General features: G+C 43.5%; 1 pseudogene; it reads left to right on the plus strand.

Annotated features, from left to right (window-relative positions):
• The first annotated feature begins 914 nt into the window (after window positions 1–914).
• LOC112827947 (U6 spliceosomal RNA) lies at window positions 915–1,011 on the plus strand (annotated as a pseudogene).
• Window positions 1,012–20,519: the final 19,508 nt, after the last annotated feature.

Raw genomic sequence — 20,519 nt, forward strand, 5'->3', positions numbered from 1 at the left:
TGGGTTGACAGTGGCCCCTCAAAAGATATACCTGTGTCCTAACTCTAGAACCAGAATTGCAGGTGCAATTCAGTTAAGGATCTTGAGATGAGTTTATCTGGATGGGCCCTAAATCCTCAATCCAAGATAAGCATCCTCAGAAGAGACAAGAAGAGGGAAGAGACAGAGGGACAAGAGGGGGCCATGGGAAGACAGAGATAGAGATTGGAGGGAAGTGGCCATAAACCGCTGAACTCTCAGAGCCACCAGAAGTTGGAAGAGGCAAGAAAGGATTCTCCCTTAGAGCCTTCAGAGCAAGTATGGCCCTGTTGACACCTTGATTTTGGACTCTGGTCTCCATCACTCTGCAAGAAAAATTTCAGTTGTTTTATACCACCAGTCCACAATAAGTTGGTGCAGCCACAGCAAAGGAACACGTGAGGTTGGTGGAAAAGGCAAAGGAAAAGGAGAGTCGGCCTCCCCTGCTGAAGCTCACGGTTCTCCATCTCCTGGCAGCTTTATGACTGACCCAGTTTCCTCTCCTGTGCCCCTAGTTCATTTCACTGCAGCCTCAACGGTGTCCTCGTCACTTCTGGAATGTGCCAGGCATATTCTCACCTAAGGTCTTGGTGCTTGCTGCTCCCTTTGCCCAAAATATATGTCTTCCCCTCAACACTCAGTTCTCTGTTCCTCAGACAGGCCTCCCTGACCTCCTCTCTAGAGTATCTCCCATCTCTCAAGTCAGGAGACCCTCTCATTTTTCTTCATGGCACTCACCACCACTTGATGTGATGTTTTGTCCATGATATATGTGTTTGTGTATATAATACCCCCTCCAACTAAAACATTAGCTCCTCTAGGACAGGGGCTTTATCCCCAGCCTCTAGCATAGTTCCTGGTCCATGGTAGGTATTCAATAAATATTTGAATCAATAGCTCACTTCGACAGCACATAGACTAAAATTGGAATAATACAGAGGAGATTAGCGTGGCCCCTGTGACAGGCAAATTCATGAAGTGCCCCATACATTTGTATGTTAACTAACTGGAATTAAAATTAAAGCTTAAAAAAAAGGAATAAACTAGTTGACTAAAAAAAAATTTGAACGAATGAACAAATTACCTACTAATAGCGATGGGAATGAGGAGGAGGAGGGCCCAGATGTGGAGCTGTCATCCAAGATGAAGAGGCAACTCTCTGTGGGAAGCTGTTGGCCCTAATAGGGCCCCTGGTTCTCAGCCCAAGTGTGATTAGGAACCTCAGAAAAGCCTTTCTCCACAGCACTCCACCTGGCTTGCCTTGTCTTTCCAGCTGGCCACAGTTCCCAAGGGTTCATTTGATTCAAACATGCTGGGAAGGTTTAAAAGCATTCTTTGTTTCTACATCTTCTCATTTTTTCCGCATCAAGCATGGACAGATATGTTTCAGAAAACACACATACTCATGCACATACACACACAAAATCTAACACATACGCTTGGCCATATCCCACACTCTCATGGACCTTCATGGCTCAATCTACCCACAGCCAGTAGTAACTGTGCACAGCTGTGGACATACACTCACCTTCAGTCATTCTCACTCCCCTGTCTCACATGCTCTTACTTACCCATGGTCCTGCATGTGCTGTCCTGCATGGGCAGGCCTCCACTCAAGATTCCCACCTGGATAAGTGCTCATCCTGACACATATACTCACTCATTCAGCTCCTCTGGGCATGTGTGTATGGATCCACGTGCACACACATTCTTGAACATAACTCCAGGCTTCCTCACACATATACAAACAGGCAATGGCCTGGTATGGTGACTCACACTCGTCAGAGCTTAGCATGATGACCTATCCCAACAACAGTGATATTGACTGAACACTGGCCATGTGCCAGTTACCCTGCTCTTTGGGACCTTGACTCATTCAATCCTCAGAGCAATCACACGGAACAGGTGCTATTATTAGTCTCATTTTATAGATGAGGAAACGAGACTCAGAGTCATGAAGGGTACTGCCGGGATTCTAACCCAGGCATCTGACTCCAGAGCTCCCCACCTCCTTATTTGGTGTAGTAGAGTATACTTTTTCAAAAATGATCACATCAATATCTCCCATCCCTCATGCTCTTCTAGAACCTTGTCACTCTCCAATCAAATGGTAGAATCTATGGCCCCTTCTCTTGAATTTGACTAGGTCTTTGTGACTGCTTCAAATAACAGTATGGTGGAAGTGATGCCGATATAAATTCCAAGGCTGGATCATAAAAGGTGATAGCAAAAAATGGCCAAGACATGGAAACACCTGAGTATACATCGATGGATGAATGGATAAAGAAAAAATACGCCACTTTTTCCCACACAATGGAATATTATTCAGTCATAAAAAGAAGGAAATCCTGGGACGCCTGAGTGGCTCAGTCAGTTAGGTGTCTGACTCTTGGTTTCCGCTCAGGTCATGCTCTCAGGGTTGTGAGATGGAGCCCCGCACCAGGCTCTGTGCTGGGCGTGGAGCCTGCTTCGGATTCTCTTTCTCTTTCTCCCTCTGCCCCTCCCCTCATTCACATGTGCACACGCTCTCTCTCTGTTTTTTTTTCTTTTTTTTAAAGATTTTATCTATTTGACAGAGAGAGAGCGCACAAACAGGGGGAGCAGCAGGCAGAGGGAGAAGCAGGTTCCCCTCTGAGCAGGGAGCCTGACGCGGGGCTCGATCCCAGGACCCTGGGAGCATGGCCCGAGCTGAAGGCAGATGCTTAACCAACTGAGCCACCCAGGCACCCCTCTCTCTCTAAAATAAATAAATCTTTAAAAAAAAAAAAAGCGAAGAAAATCCTGCCATTGGGGACAACATCGATGGACTCAAGGGCATTATAAGTGAAATAAGTCAGACAGAGAAAGGCATGTCTTGCTTGTATGTGGAATGTCAAAAAGCCAAACTCATAGAAACAGAGTAGAATGGTGGTTGCCAGGGGCTGGGAGGTAGGGGAAATGGGGAGATGTTGGTCAGAGGGCATAAACTTCCAGTTATAAGATGAGTAAGTTCTGGGATCTAATGTAGTTAACAACTCTGTATTGTATACCTGAAAGTTGCTAAGAGAGTAGATCTTAAAGGTTCTCATCACCACCATTACCACCGCAAGAAAAAAATTACTGATAATTAAGTGAGGTGAATGATGGCTATACAGTTAACTAACCTTATTGTGTTCATCTTTTCACAATACGTATGATTGTCAAATCATCACATTGTACATTTTGTTTTTTTAAAGATTTTATTTATTTGACAGAGAGAGAGAGCACAAGCAGCGGGGGGGGCGGCAGGCAGAGGGAGAGGGAGAAGCAGGCTCCTCGCTGAGCAGGGAGCCCGACCAGGGGGCTGGCTCATGACCTGAGTCGAAGGCAGACATTTAACCAATTGAGCTACCCAGGTGCCCCTGTATACTTTAAACTTACACAACGTTCTTTGTCAATTATATCTCCATAAAGCTAGAAAAAAATTTTTTTTAAAGAATAGTTAAAAGGAGCACCTGGATGGCTCAGTCAGTTGAGCGTCTGCCTTCAGCTCGGGTCATGATCTCAGGGTCCTGGGGTTGAGCCCCACGTTGGGCTCCCGGCTCAGTGGGGGGTCTGTCTCTCTTTCCCTCTGCCCCTCCCCACCACTTGTCCTCTCTCTCTCTCAAATAAATGGATAAAACCTTTTTTCTTTTTTTTATTAAAAGATGTTATTTATTTATTTGACAGAGAGAGACACAGCAAGAGAGGGAACACAAGCAGGGGGAGCGGGAGAGGGAGAAGCAGGCTTCCCGTGGAGCAGGGAGCCCGATGCGGGGCTCCATCCCAGGACCCCGGGACCACGACCCTAGCCGAAGGCAGACGTCTAACGACTGAGCCACCCAGGCGCCCCAGGGATAAAATCTTAAAAAGAAAAAAAAAAAAACAGTTAAAAAGAATAAAAGGTGATGCCACTTCTGCCTGGCTCTCTCTTGGGACACTCCCCCTTGGAACCCAGCTACCATGCTAGGAGGAAGCCCAGGCCCCATGGAGAGGCCACATGCAGTTTCCTACTGACAGCCTCACTGAGGTCCCAGCTGATAGCCAGCACCAGCTGGCAGCCATGTGTGTGAGGAAGCCTTTAAGATGACACCAGTCCAGCCACCATCTAACCGCAACCACACAAGAGGCCAAGAGCAAGAACTGCCCAGCTGAGCTCAATCAACCCCCACACCAAAAGATAATAAGGTTTATTGTTGTTTTATGCCACCAAGCATGGGCGGTTTGGTACATAGCAGTAGATAAATGGATGCCAAGGCAGAGACTTACCAACATTTAGCCTCAGACCGCCATGGGTAAGTGATGCCAAGCTCTTTGTCCTCCCTCCGGACCCTCCTCTTCTACCCCCAGGAGCCAGGATCTCAGAGCGCAATACTCATCATCTGATCCTCATACCACATGACCACCGGACGTCAAACCTCCTATCTGGGTGTGAGCTGTGGGGATAAGCTTCAGGCAAGTGCTTATCCCTATTTACTCTTCTGTCAAATGTGTAATAATTCCAGTCCTGTCCACCTCAAAGGGAGGCTACAAGGATCCATCCTGGAAGCTTGAGTTTAAGGGGCTGTTATTATTATTATTATTATTATTTTAAGATCTTATTTATTTATTTGACAGAGAGAGAGAGACAGCGAGAGCAGGAACACAAGCAGGGGGAGTAGGAGAGGGAGAAGCAGTCTTCCCCCCCTTCCCCCCCCCCACCGAGCAGGGAGCCCGATGCAGGGCTCGATCCCAGGACCCTGAGATCATGACCTGAGCCAAAGGCAGACGCTTAACGACTGAGCCACCCAGGCGCTCCTAAGGGGTTATATTTTTTTATAAAGATTTTATTAAGTAATCTCCACACCCTTCTTGAACTCACAACCCCAAGATCAAGAGTCACACACTCTACTGACTGAGCCAGCCAGGCGCTCCTAAGGGGTTATTTTTAATGCTTGCATTTTAGGATCTCAGTGGCAACTAAAAGATAGGTTATAACCTATCACATTTATAACCAACACAGGAAGTCCTGCAATGTGGGGACATCAAGCATAGGGGCAAACAACTCAGTGGTTGCTGTGCAAATGAGAATGGCAACCAGTGGCCACTGGGATGATCCTGGACCGTTGAGAAAGGTAAGTCAGGGATCAGACTGGCAGAACAACTAAAGTGGACCTGGGGCGGGGATGTGTGTTGGCCTAGAGAACTTAAACACCATCTAAAGAGGACAGTTAACATCCAGCTTGCCCACCCATTGCTATATGACAACACCACTCAATTGCCATACCTGATCATCTTTTCAAGAGAACCTCGAAATATGGATTTTCATTTGAACTTTCCCAATTTAAAAAAATTGGCAAGTAATTCATATTTTATACTTTTTGGAGGGCCCTATAACACACTTTACTAAGCTGTTTGCCAAAACCAAAACAATACAATGTGGTCTCTAAGGGCACACTAGTGGAAAGTTCTTCTTGGACAGGAGGCTCCAGGATGCTTAGATGAATTTTGAAAGGAGTGGAGAGGGGGACAGTATATTGTTGCACCTGTCAAGGGCCCCTTCAGTATCAGAAGGAGAGACAGGAAGGTCGTGTACGTGTGGGAAGCAGAAATGATCACAGCCAAAGCAGCAGAATCTGGCACCATGAGTCTATACCTTGGAGCTAGGTGAAACTGGGTTCAGATCCTGACTCTGCAGCTTACCAGCTGGGTTTTCCTGACCCTCAGTTTCCTTATCTATAAAATGCAGTTAATAACGATTTTTATCCCATAGGATTGTTGAGGGGGTTAAACATGGAGGGTTCGAAAGAGTTCATGATGTTAGCTGCTATTTCCCCCCACTTTTTTACTCTGCCATGACTGCAAATGTTTCCACTCAGGAGCAGGTCTCTTTCTGCTTTCTCTGCTTGGCTCTTTCTAGACCCAGGTGGGCACCTCTTCCTCTGAGAAACCTCCGAGGCCCCCAGGCTGGTGCAACATTCCTTCCCTCCCCTCTGGACGCTTGGTTCAGATGTGCCCTGGCATCCAAGGTCTATGTGGTGGTTTTTGGTGAGTCTTTGGCCCCCAGGGCTAGGAAGTTCCCCCAGAGCAGGAACCAGGTGTGAGTCATCCATGTTCCCCAGTAGTCTGCCCTCCAGTGGGTGGCCAGCAATGTTTGTGGAATAAAGGGAAGGGAAGAGGAAGGGAGGGGTGTCACAAACAACACTCAGGTCACTAGCTGAACCTTGGGCCCCAGGGCTCTGGCAGTTAAAGCACAGGTCGAGGGCTGATCCTTGTCTAACACTTAACTGTGTGTAAGTGTGTGTCTGAATGTGTGTGAGTATGTGGCCGTGCGTGAATGTGTGTGCATGTGAATGAGTGAGAATATGTGTGTGTGTATATCTGTGTGTGATGGTGGGAAAAACGTATGTGTGTGCGGCTTTATATGATTGCATTTATGTGTAAACACACACATGGTCACTAAGATGGAGCTCCAGGGGAAAGGGTCTTTGCGCTGTTCCTCTTTGTGTCTTCCACATCCCGCATCCGGCACTCCCCTGTATGTGCGTGTGTGTGGTCGGGGGCGGGGGGGGGGTTTATCAGGAAGAGCATGATGGGAAAACAGAATAGCACAGTACTTACCAGCAGGGGTCCAAGAGTCAGATGTCATCAGTGCTTCTAACTTTGGGCCAGGTGACCACTATAAGCCTCAGTTTTTTCATCTGTAAAGTAGGTATAATCGCAGCAGCTAACCTATAGGGGGGAGCATAGGAAGTAGTTAATAAATGTCAGCCAGTATTATTATACAGAATGTCACTATCAACACCCAGAGTGGATGCTTCCATGGGCTAAAAACCCTCAAAATATGTCAACAGACTACTAACCATATCCGTCAAAATTCTCTGAGCCTCAGTTTCTTCTACAAGAAGGAGCAATAAACTGTATTTTGCCTCCCAGGGCAGCTAGGAGGTTTACGAGCTCACAGGACTGGGGTAGGCAGAAGCCAAACGTAGGAGCAGGGTGCCCTCTACTGGAAGTATGGGATAAAGGTTGGCTTCCCCCCAACTAGTCGCTGACCTCATAGGTCAGGACTACCAGCAAACTGAGCAAACTGAGCAAACTGAGCCGCAAAGGGATAGCCCTGGGGAGAGGATTTCTACAGCTCCCTAGCATTAGCTGCCTCTCCGCAACCCCCTTTGTCTGCTGGACTCCTCCTTCCTCAGATCTCGCTTTAGGACAGCCAGACTGGGCCAGGCACCCCTGTTACAAGTTCTCAGAGCAAACCATATTCATTTTGCATTCCCCTGTGTGATTATTTAGACAATGTCTATCTCTTCATGAGGGAAGGACTCATCTGAGAAATGAGAGGGAGTGGCAACATCGCAGACCACTGGATTCCTAGGGTCCCTGGACTAGGCAATGCTGGAATAAAAGGATTGTGGGGGACACCTCTGTGGCTCAGTCGGTTAAGCATCTGCCTTTGGCTCAGGTCATGATCTCAGGGTCCTGGGATCAAGTCCCGCATTGGGCTCGTTGCTCAGCGGGGAGCCTGCTTCTCCCTCTCCCTCTGCCTCTGCTGCTCCCCCTGCTTGTGCTCTCTCTCTCTCTGGCAAATAAATAAATAAATAAAATCTTGAAGAAAAAAAAATAAAAGAATCGTGGAAGCCCAGATTCTAGTATGCTAGAGTCAAGAAGACATTTAAAAAAAGTTTTTTTTCTTCAAGAAAAAAATTTTAGTCATTTTCTAGTCAAGAAAACATTTTCTTTAAATTTTTTGTTTAAGTTCAATTTAATCAACATGTATTATTAGTTTCAGAGGTAGAATCCGGTGAGTTATGAGTTGCATACATCACCAGTGCTCATTACTTCAAGTGCCCTCCTTAATGACCATCAGCTGCTTACCTCATCCCCCACCTCCCTTCCAGCAAGCCTCAGTTTGTTTCCCATAGTTGAGTTTCTTATGGTTTGCCTCCCACTCTGTGCTCATCTTATTTTATTTTTCCTTCCCTTCCCCTATGTTCATCTGTCTTGTTTCTTAAATTCCACATATGAGTGAAATCATATGGTTTTTATCTTTCTCTTACTGACTTATTTTGCTTAGTACAATACCCTCTAGTTCCATCCATGTCATTGCAAATGGCAAGTTTGCATTCTTCTTGATGGCTGGATGTTTTCTTGGGTCAAGAAATGTTTTCTTGATGTCTGAGTAAGAAAACATCTCTTAACCCAAGAAAACATCCAGCCCCCTCAGGGGAAGGCTCCAGCTTCAGCCGGGGATATTAGAGACCTGGATTTGCAGAGTTCCTGACCCCCACCCCAAGGATAGCCAGGTCTGTGGGCTGAAGCCAAGAGACCCCACAAGGTGGGTTCCTGGTCTACGTCGGAGAGCATTAATTCATTCCACAAGTATTGGGTGCCTTCTGCATGCCAGGCACTCAGCTGGACAATGGGAATACAGGGGTGGGCAAAACCAGATACATTCCTGACCCTCCTAGAAGCGGTGAGACAGTCAGACACATAATCAGATGATTTTGACATAATGATACATAGTTGCGCACACCCCCATATTTGAGTCTGAGGGCTCCTCCAAGGGAAATAACCCGTCTGCAGGTGGGCACAGGTGGCTCCTGGGACTCTCATAGGCCCCCTCACCACCCCTGATGCAGTCAACAGTCTAGGACAAGAAGATTGTGGGGGGGGCGCCTGGGTGGCTCAGTCGGTTAAGCGACTGCCTTTGGCTCAGGTCATGATCCCGGAGTCCCAGGATCGAGTCCCGCGTCGGGCTCCCTGCTCGGCGGGGAGTCTGCTTCTCCCTCGGACCCTCCCCCCGTCATGTGCTCTCTCTCTCCTTCATTCTCTCTCAAATAAATAAATAAAATCTTTAAAAAAAAAAGATTGAGGGGGTCTGGGGGAGTCCTGTTCCAAGCTCTCCAAACATCAAGGCCCACCCAAGGGCCGCGTACAAATCTGAGAGGGCCTGGAAGGAGGGTTGTGGAAGGAGTTGGGGAGGTGGGGAGACACCCTGATAGGCATGGAACAGTGGGAGGGGTCTCCCCAGAACTGCATTATTCCATCTCATCCCCATTGATGGGCATCCTCAGGATCTGGACTGCAGTCCCCCATCTGGCAGCCTCCCAAATAATTCAGAGTCTAAGTGCTGGTCCCTGGAGCTTGGGCAATCCAGAGGGCCCTTTGGCCAATGGGAGGCCTCCTTCCATCTCCACCCCTCTCCCCTTTCCAAGTTGAAGACCTAAGTGTCTGCAAAATCAAACACCCAAAGGGCAGGTTCAAAGGGCAGACAATGTGGCTGGCTATAGGGCCTGGCCTGTCTCTGCCTATTATTTAGGGTGCCTCACAGCCTCCCTGGAGTCCTAGGCTGGCGCCTGGCTCGGAGAAGGCCAGTCTGACAATTTTTGTCCACTGTGGCCTTGAGCACAGTGGGCATGAGTGGGGGACCCTCCAGGAAGCACTTGTGTATTCAGCCTGATTTTTTTTTTTTTTTTTTTTTTACTTATCTTGGCAAATACTTGTTTGTGTTTTTTTTTTCCCTTTTAAACAAATAATGACATACCAGACACACTGTCCTGGGTGCTTTCTTTTTTCTTCACTTAACATTTTATCTTGATGACTGAATATTCCATATCAATAGATAAACACCTTCCTTTTTAAGAAGTGGCGGCAGCACCTCAGTAATCCACCGTTTGGACTGTACCATATTTATTTAACAAGTCTACTGAAGGGCATTTCGACTGTTTCCAATTTTTTGCTCTTACTGTCATTTTGCTCACATGTGCTTATGTCTTTGGGATAAATTCCTAAGAAGCAGAACTGTTTGATCAAAGGGCACATGAGTTTGTAATCTTGTTCCTGGGATGTTGCCCATGAAAGTTGGGTCAATGTACCATGTATGAGGGGCCTGCTTCCCCACAGCCTCACCAACAGATAACCAACTGTTATCATACATTTTAATTTTTATCAATCTGATAGTAAATGTAAAAAGAAATTTGATCACTCCCCCATAAACCATAGGAGCCTAGTTGCCACCCCCAGGTGCCACTAATAAAGAATCCCCTCTCTCTCTGATTTTTTTTTAATATATATTTTTTCCTACTATGTAATGATGAAAGGGTCAATCCACCAAGATGACAAAGCAATTCTAAGTGCATATGCACAAAACAACAGAGCTGTAAAATATGTGAAACAAAACTGATAGAACTGAAAGAAGTAGACAAATCCATAATTACAGTTAGGAGATTTTAATATACCTCTCAACAATTGATTGTTTGACAGAACAAGTGGACAGAAAATCAGCAAGGACACAGAAGACCTCAACAATATCACCAACTACAGTATCTACTTGACACACACAGAATAGTGCACCTAACCACAGAACACACGTTTGCTTCTAGTGCCCAAAGAACACATACCATGATTGACCCCGTCCTCAGTCACAAAAAAAAACAAATCTTAACATATTTAAAATAATTGAAATCCTACAGAATGTGTTCTCTGATCACAATGGAGTCAAACTTAGAAATCAATAATAGAAAGATAATGGAAAGATTTCCAAACACTTGGAAACTAAATAACAGGCTTTGAAATAGTCCTTATGTCAAAGAGGAAGTCTCAAGGGAAATTATGAATAATAATGAAAATAAAAGCATAACATATTAAAATTTGTGCCAAAGCAGTGCTGAGAGGGAAATTCATAGCACTAAATGCATATATTAGAAAAGAAGAAAAGTCTCAAGTCAATCATCTAAGCTCCCACATTAAGAACATAAAAAAACAGAGCAAAATAAATCAAAGCAAGCTGAAAGAAGGAAATAGGGGCACCTGGGTGGCTCAGTCAATTAAGCCACTGCCTTACACTCAGGTCATGATCTCGGGGTCCTGGGATCGAGTCCCACATCAGGGTCCCTGCTCAGTGGGGAGCATGCTTCTCCCTCTCCCTCTGCTGCTCCCCCTGCTTGTGCTCTCTCTCTCTCAAATGAATAAATAAAATCTTTTTTTTAAAAAGAGAAAGGAAATAATAAAGATCAGAAATGAGTTGAAAACAGAAAAATAGGGAAATTCAATGAAACCCACCGCCAATTCCTTGAAAAGATTGATAAAATTGACAAAACTCTAGAAAGACAGACAAGAAAAAAGAGAGAAAAGACACAAATTACCAATATCAGGAATGAAATAGGGATATCACTATAAACCACACAGACATTAAGAGCATAATAAGGGAATACTACAAATAACTCTACACCCATAAATTCAACTTCAACAAGATGGCTCACTCCTCAAAAAACACAAATGACAATGTGAAATAGGTAATTCGAAGAGCCCTGTACTATTAAGGAAATTAAATTCATAATTTAAAAACTCTCAAGGAAGGAATTTTCAGACCCAGATGATTTCATTGGAGAATTCTACCAAAGTTTTAAAGAATTATCACCAATTCTACACAATCTCTTCCAGAGAATAGAAGAGAAAGGAATACTTCCCAATTCTTTTTTTTTTAGAGAGAGAGAGAGCGCGCGCAGGTGCGCATGTGAGCACACGAGTGGAGGGAGGGGCAGAGGGAGAGGGAGAGAGAGAATCCCAGGTAGGTTCCCTGCCTAGCATGGAGCCCAACATGGGGCTCAATCTCATGACCCTGAGATCATGACCTGAGCTGAAATCAAGAATGGGATGGTTAAGCGCCTGGGCCACTCATGAGACCCCTCAATTCATTTTATGAAGCTGTATTACCTTGGTACCAAAACCAGGGAGTATGAAGAAAAAAAACTACAGCCCATCATCCTTCATGAATACAGATGAAAATTCTTTTTTTTATTAAATCTTAACAAAGTATTAGCAAATATAATTCAGCAATAATTGTAAAGAATTATATACTATATAATTCTTTCAAGATCAATGGGGCTTATTCCAAGCGTGCAAATGTTTTTTTACCCATGAACATAACCTACCATATTAACAATTTAAAGAAGAAAAATCTCATGATATCAATTAATATCAGAAAAAGCACAAGACAGAATTCATCATCTGTTCATGATTTATTTATTTTTTTAAGATTTTATTTATTTATTCATGTGAGACAGAGAGAGAAAGAGAGAGAGAGGGGGAGGGAGAAGCAGGCTCCCAAGGAGCAGGGAGCCCAATGCGGGACTCAATCCTAGGACCCCAGGATCATGACCCGAGCCGAAGGCAGACGCCCAACCATCTGAGCCACCCAGGCACCCCTGTTCATGATTTAAAAAAAAAACAGAAATAGGAAAAGAGGGGAACTTTCCCAACTTGATAAAGAGCATCTACAAAAAAAATCTGTGGCTAACATACTTAATGGGGAAAGATTGAATTGAATGCTTTCTGCCTAAATTCAGAACAAAGCAAGGATGTCCGTTCTTACCATTCTTATTCAACACAGTGCTGGAAGTTCTAGTCAGTACAACAATGCAAGAAAAGGAAATAAAAGGCATACAGATCAGAAAGAAATAATAAAACTGTCCCTATTTGCAGGTGACAAGATTGGCTACACAGAAAATTCCAAAGAATCTACAAAAAACAAAACAAAACACAAAATGTCTACGACATGTGAGCTCAGCAAGGGTAATCTTTTATCCATAAGATACAAAAGAAACACAAAATCAATTGTACTTCTATATATTAGCAATGAACACATGGCCACCAAAATTTTAAAATGCTGTATCATTCAGGAAGAGGAGGAGATAAGCGGGAGAAAAAGAAGAAAGAAATACCTAGGTGTAAATCTAACACCACAGGTACAGGACTTGTATGCTTAAAGTTACAAGATGCTAGTAAAGGAAATCAAAGAAGATCCAAATACATGGGGAAACATACCATGTTCATGGATTGTAAGAATTAACATAGTAAAGATGTCAGTTCTCCTCAAATCCATATACAGTTTAATGCGATTCCTATCAACATCCCTGGAAGAATTTTTTAGACATGGACAGGATTATTCTAAAATTTATGTTGAAAGACAAAGAAATTAGAATAACTAAAACAATTTTGAAAAAGAGTAAAGTCAGAGGAATCAGTTTACCTGATCTCAAAACTAATTGTATAGCACAGAAATCAAGATTGTAGTACTGGCAGAGGGACAGACACACGGATTGATTGCAGGAATAGAAGAGGGAACTTAGGGGCGCCTGGGGGGCTCAGTTGGTTAAGCGTCTGCCTTCAGCTCAGGTCATGATCTCAGGGTCCTGGGATCGAGCCCCGCATCGGGCTCCCTGCTCAGTGGGGAGTCTGCTTCTTCCTCTCCCTCTGCTGCTTCCCCCACTCATGTGTACACTCTCTCTCTCTCTCTCAAATAAATAAAATCTGAAAAAAAAATCACTCACACTTTGCTGGTGGGCACATAGCACAATGGTACAGCCCCTCTGGAAAACAGTTTGGCAGTTTATTCTTATAATAAAATTAAACATGCAATTACCATACAACCCAGCAATTTCACTTTTTAAAAAAGAGATTTTAAGCATTCTCCACATCCAATATGGGCCTTGAACTTACAGCCCCAAGATCAAGAGTTGCACGCTCCACTGACGGAGCCAGCCAGGTGCCCCCAGCAATTCTACTTCTCAGCATTTATCCCCGAAAAATTAAAACTTACATTCACATAAATACCTGTACATGGATAGTCATAGCAACTTTATTTATAATAGTCAAAAAGTGGAAACAATCCAGATGTCTTTCAGCAGGTGACTGGTTAAACCAATTAGTGCATCCATACGAAGGAACGGTATTCAGCCATAAAAAGGAATGAACTTTGATAAATGCAGCAACCTGGATGAATCTCCAAAGAATTATGCTGAGTGGGAAAAGCCATCCAAATAGGTTACATAGTGTAGGATTCCATTTATATAACATTCTTTTCTCTTTAAAGATTTTATTCATTTATTTGAGAGGGAGGGGGGGAGAGAGAGAGAGAGAGAGAGAGCGCATGCGTACAGAGGGAGAATGAGTGGGAGAAGCAGACTCCCCGCTGAGCAGAGAGCCGGATTCGGGACTCAGTCTGAGGACCCTGAGATCATGACCTGAGCTGAAGGCAGATGCTTAACCAACTGAGCCACTCAAGCACCCTATATAGCATTCTTGAAATGACAAAATTATAGAGATGGACTATAGATTAGTGGTTGGGGGAATAGAAGCAGGAGAGAAGTGGGTGTGGCTATAAAAGGGCAACATGAGGGATTTTTTTTTTTTTTAAGATTTTATTTATTTGACAGAGAGAGACACAGCGAGAGAGGGAACACAAGCAGGGGGAGTGGGAGAGGGAGAAGCCGGCTTCCGGGCGAACAGGGAGCCCGATGCAAGCCTTGATCCCAGGACCCTGAGATCATGCCCTGAGGCAAAAGCAGACGCCCAACAGCTGAGCCTCCCAGGCGCCCCCCCTTTTTTTTCATTTTAAATGACACATTTATTTCAAGATCTAACAAGTATCCCTACTAAACTGCGATTTGATGTTACAAACTTCTGTTATTCTTTTTTTAATTTAAATTCAATTAATTAACATATAATGCATTATTTGTTTCAGTGGTACAGGTGTGTGATTCATCAGTCTTATATAATACCCAGTGCTCATTACAACACATACCCTCCCCAATGTCTATCACCCAGTTACCCCATCCCCCACCTCCCTCCCCTCCAGCAACCCTGTTTGTTTCCTAAGATTCTCCTATGGTTTGCAACATGAGGGATTCTTGTGGTGATGGAAATGTTTTGTATCTTGACTGTATCAATGTCAATATCCCGGTTGTGATATTGAGCCGTTTTACAAGATGTCATCATTGGGGGAAACAGGGTAAAGGGACCATGGGATCACTTTGTATTATTTCTTACACCTGCATGTGAATCTTCAATTATCTCAAAATAAAAAGTTTATTAAAAAAGGATAATGCTTATGGTTGGAGAGTGGCCAAGTTTTTTTCATCCAATAAATTAGAAAATACTTGAAATATAATTATACCCAATTTTGGAGAGTATCAAGAATAGGAACCAAATTTCTGGAGGGTAATTTGGCAAATTGGATCAAGACTTTGACAAATATTGGAGCTCCTGAGTGGCTCAGTCAGTTAAGTGACCAAGTCTTTGTTTTGGCTCAGGTCATGATCTCTGGGTTGTGAGATAGAGCCCTATATCTGGGCTCTGCACTCAGTGGGGAGTCCGTTTGAGATTCTCTCCCTCTCCCTCTGCCCCTCCTTCCCACACTCTCCCCCAAAAATATTGTTTTTAAAAAAGGACTTTGACAAATATTGATATTCCTTAAGCAAGCAGTTCTATTTCTGTTCATCTGAAGCCACAGTGTATCAAAGGTGGGACATGTTATTTCAGGGAAACTGAAACAAGAGATGTTTGGCTACATAAATTGTGATACATCCATAGACTGGAATTTCTGTAATAAGAGAAACTGCTTAATATAGGAGTTAGGAACAGATTTTGGAGTCTGACCACCTGTGTTGAAATTCTAGTTTACTTATTAACTGTGTAACTATAGGGAAATTACTTAACCTTTCTGTGCCAGTTTCCTCATTTGCAATTGAGGAAAACCTACTTATTATTATGAGGATTAAATGAGCTACTATTTACGAAGCACTTTGAATACAACCAGGCATAAACTGAGAGCATTATGAAGCTAGCTCACATGATAATTTTAGGTATAAAAAAAGGAGGTATAGGGGCACCTGGGTGGCTCAGTCGGTTAAGCGTCTGCCTTTGGCTCAGGTCGTGATCCAGGGTCCTGGGGTCGAGTGCCCTGGTCAGGCTCCCTGCTCAGCGGGGAGCCTGCTTCTCCCTCTCCCTCTGCTTGTGGCTCCCCCTGCTTGTGCTCTCTCTCTCTATCTTTCTGTCGAATGAATAAAATCTTTAAAAAAAAAGAGGCATAAGACAGTCTATACAATATGATCTCAGATATAGAAAGCATATATATGTAATGAGAAGAGACCAGAAGGAAATTTATCAAAATGGTAATAGTCATAATCTCTGAAGTCATCTCTCTGAATTAGTTTTTCTTTTTTATACTTTTCTGTATTTTTTACATTACATGTAATGTATCTGTTTAACAGAAAAATTTATTAATTTTCCAAAGTAAGAAAATGGACTTAAAAGTGCTTTGTAACCTGTAAAGTGCTGTATCCATGTGAAGGTAAAGTACTTTTTGATTAGCACTAACCTCTAAAGTGATATTATTCTTTTTTTTTAATTTTTTAAGATTTTATTTATTTATTTGAGAGAGACAATGAGATAGAGAGAGAGCATGAGAGGGGGGAGGGTCCGAGGGAGAAGCAGACTCCCTGCTCAGCAGGGAGTCCAATGCGGGACTTGATTCCAGGACTCCAGGATCATGACCTGAGCCGAAGGCAGTCGCTTAACCAACTGAGCCACTCAGACGCCCTAAAGTGATATTATTATTCTTATTCCCATTTTAGAGTAGAGGAAAATGAGGCTCAGAAAGAGGATGTGCCTCCCCAAGGTTCACAGCAGGAGCGTAGACAAGGATGTTTGAGGCTTGACAGGCAATGGGCCAGGTGGAAGTACTCTCCACCAGAGAAGGATGACAGTGAAAGGGGGATGGAAATCACTTCTGAAGAAACAAACTGGAAAATAAAGTATCTGTGCTATATAAGCACAGAATCAGATAGACTCTGGTCAGCTTTTAGTGGGATGTTCTTGCTAGGTTCATTCTGGAGCAGGAACATTTTCTTCCAATGGTGCAGAAATGTACATTTCAACAATGTATCATATTTACCTACTAAATTAGCAAAAAACAAAAACAAAAACAAGGATAATATAGATGCTGGTAAACATGCAGTAACATAAACTCAGACACCAGAGATAATTTTTAGAAGCTATGGCAATAAAATCAGGAGGAGCCTTAAAAATGCTTATGTTCAGGGGCACCTGGGTGGCTCAGTCGGTTAAGCATTTGCCTTCTGCTCTGGTCATGATCCTGGGGTCCTGCTCAGCCAGGAGCCTGCTTCTCTCTTTCCCTCGTCCTCTGCTGCTGCCCCTGCTTGTGCGCTCTTTCAAATGAATAAATAAAATCTTAAAAAAAAATGCTTATGTCCTTTGATCAAGTTACTCCAAATTCTAGGATTTTTTCCCCTCAAGGAAATGATCCAAAATACATAGAGAACTCTGCGTGAATGAACAACTCATCGCAGTTCTAATAGTGAAAAAATGGAAAAACCTGTGTGATACATCCACTCCGTGTAAACTTTAAAAAAAAATTATCCTCGTACATATTCTCTCATCTTGCTGGGGTATAGGTTACATGGATGTATGTATTTGTCAAAATTCATCTGTATAATACTTAAGTTCTGTGTATATCACTGTTTACCATTTGTATACTCTCTTTTTTTAGATTTTCTTTGTCAGAGAGAGAAAGAGAAGGAGAGCACAAGCAGGGGGAGTGGCAGGCAGAGGGAGAAGCAGGCTCCCAAGGAGCCTGATGTGGGACTTGATCCCAGGACCCTGAGGTCATGACCTGAGCCGAAGGCAGACGCTTAACCAACTGAGCCACCCAGGCACCCCATAAATTGTATACTCTTGAAGAACATGGTGGCGGGGGCGGGGGAGGGGGCCTTCCCCTACCAGATATCAAGATTTACTAGAAAGCTTTAGGGGCTCCTGGCTGGCTTAGTTGGTAGAGCATGCCACTCTTGATCTCAGGGTCATGAGTTCAAGCCCCACATTGGGCATGGAGCTTACCTAAGAAAAAATAAAAAAATTAAAAGGTTTACTATTTACTGTAAAGTTTTAGTCATTTCAACAGGGTACAGTTGGCATAGATCAATGCATTAAAATACAGAGTGCAGAAACAACCATGTATTTATGGACATTTAATCTGTGACAGAGACGGCAATGTAGGCCCTTGGGGAAAGGATGCACTAAGTGGCACTGGGACAACTGCTTATTCATAGGGGAAAAAAATGAAACAGAATTCCTACCTCATACCAACCACACACATATTTGAATCATAAAACTTTGGGAAGACAATACAGGAGAAATTCATAAACCATAAACCTGGAGAAGATATCTGCAACACATATGATTGGTATGTATCCAGAATATGCAAAGAATTCCTATTAATTGAAAAGGAAAAACAAACCATCTATTTTTAAGTGGGCAAGACATGAATGGAACTTTTACAGAGAAAGGATAGCATATAGGATTCCTATAAATAAATAGCATATGAATAAGTGCTCAACCTCATTAGTAGTCACAGACATCCAAATTAAAACCACAATGAGAGATCATTTCATACTTGCCAGGTTGGCAAAAAATAAAAATTGATAACAGGATGTGCTGTTAAGGGGACAGAACAATAATTTTTATCCAGAGTTGGTGGGGGTACAGACTGATGCAACCACTTTGGGAAACAGTTTCATATTACCTAAGTTGGACATGAGCATACCTGAAGAATGTTAGAGCAAATTATTTGTAGTAAAAAAAACTGGAACAACTCAGGGCCCATCAACGATTTAAAGAATTAGTAAATTGTGGTATATTCATACAATGAATTATACAGAAAATAAATGAACCATAGCTACACCATCTACACAAATGACTCAAAAACAATGTTGAGAGAAAAGCAAGTTGCAGAAGAACATATACAGTATGATTTCATTTATACAAAGGCAAAAAGCAGTCAAAACTAAATGTGCTGTTTAGGGATAGTCACATAGGTAGTAAGGCCCATTAAGAAAAGCAAAGAAAAAAAAAAGAAAAAAGAGAGATGTTAAAGAGTCTTCAGGTGGCCAGTTAAAAATACAAGGAGATACATTTTCACATCCATCAGGGCAGCAACAGAAATTTGCTAGACTGACAAGTGGTCACAGGGATATGGAAAAACAGGCCCTCTCAGATAATACTGGGGGGGGGGGCATAAATGGTAAAACTACCTTGGAAAGCAATTTGGCAATATCTAGGAAAGTTACAAATATGTCAGGAATGATTAAGGCAAAATTCACTGTAGCAATAACTCGTGGGGTGGAGAGAAAGGGCACATGATTGAGAAGGGAAACAGGTGGCTTCTGGCATAAGGCACTGTTTTAATCCACGGACAGTGATTGAGAAGGGAAACAGGTGGCTTCTGGCATAGGGCTCTGTTTTAATCCACGGACACATGGGCAACTTGACACAAATGGTCACAACAGCCATAAGTGTGGGTGAAATGGCAGGAAGGAGCAGAGCAAGAGGAAAAAGGTACATCTAAAGGCACTAGAGAAAGAGGAAGCTGCTAAGGTCAGAGAAGGAACTGAGTGAACAGGAATAAATACTGAGAGGAGAGACAGGAAAGAGAAAGCCAAAGGTCTATTGTGTGCTGCAGGGGGGTGGGAATGAAGGCCGAGGCATATCTGTTGGATTCAACCAGGTTTCCTGATGACCTTGGCTGCAAAAATTTCAGCCAAGACCTGGGGGTAGAGGCCACATAGCTGAGAACGGAGTGGGAGGTGAGAAGTGCAGATCCGGAAAGGGACAACTCTGAAAACGTTTGAGAAGGGGAGGAAGAAAATGGACAGCAGCTGGGCGGTTGGGTGGGGGGGGCAGGGTTCTTTGAGAGATGTTAAAGGGTCTTCAGGTGGCCAGTTAAAAATACAAGGAGATATATTTTCACATCCATCACATCCAGGGCAGCAACAGAAATTTGCTAGACTGACAAGTGGTCACAGGGATATGGAAAAACAGGCCCTCTCAGATAATACGGGGGTGGGGGTGGTGGTAAATGGTAAAACTACCTTGGAAAGCAATTTGGCAATATCTAGGAAAGTTACAAATATGTCAGCTCAGAAACTCCGCCCCCGGGTACATTTCTGCCCCAGAGACACCCACACATGTGCACTAAGAGACAAGTACAGAAATGTCCATTGCTCCATGTATGCATTAGCGATAGACTGTATATAACCTGGACATCAGCAAATAGAACAGATAATCATGGAACATATACATGAAATGCTGTCCACCAGCAAAAGTAAAAATAAGTACGTGTTTAGCTATATGCGTGACTCGTACAAATGTAATATTGACAGAAAAAAGCAAGTTGCAGAAGGCTAAGTACAGTATGGTACCATTTATATAAAGGTCTTAAATACAGAAAGAATTCTATGAAACGTTTAACAATGCACACATATGTAGTAAAAGTAGTATAATGCATGCACATTTACCTAAACTCAGAATAGTAGTTACCTGGAGGGGAAGGTGGAATTATCTGGGATGTGCTGGGTACCTGAGATATTGCAACTTTACGTATAATCCGTTTGGTAGGTATCATTCGGTCCATTTTACTAATGGGGAAATTGCGGCTCAGGGAGGTGAGCTGGTTAGAATAGCAGTTTCACTAGGTTTTGACTATGGATTTCCTGGCTGAATGAACGAAAGAAAGGGAGCCTCAGGTTTGCTCTCAGGCCTCTCCCGGAGCTCTCTTCCAGACCCACCGCGGACAAAATCGGGTTTTTTTCCTCAGCAGGATTCGAAGTCTGTTCCAGCCCCTGCGCCCTCCCACCTTGCGTTGGGCCCCTCCCCGGACCACT

Source organism: Callorhinus ursinus, unplaced genomic scaffold (assembly GCF_003265705.2).
Source record: "Callorhinus ursinus isolate GAN/ISIS: 27379988/994484 unplaced genomic scaffold, GSC_fseal_2.0 scaffold38, whole genome shotgun sequence".
NCBI lineage: Eukaryota > Metazoa > Chordata > Mammalia > Carnivora > Otariidae > Callorhinus > Callorhinus ursinus.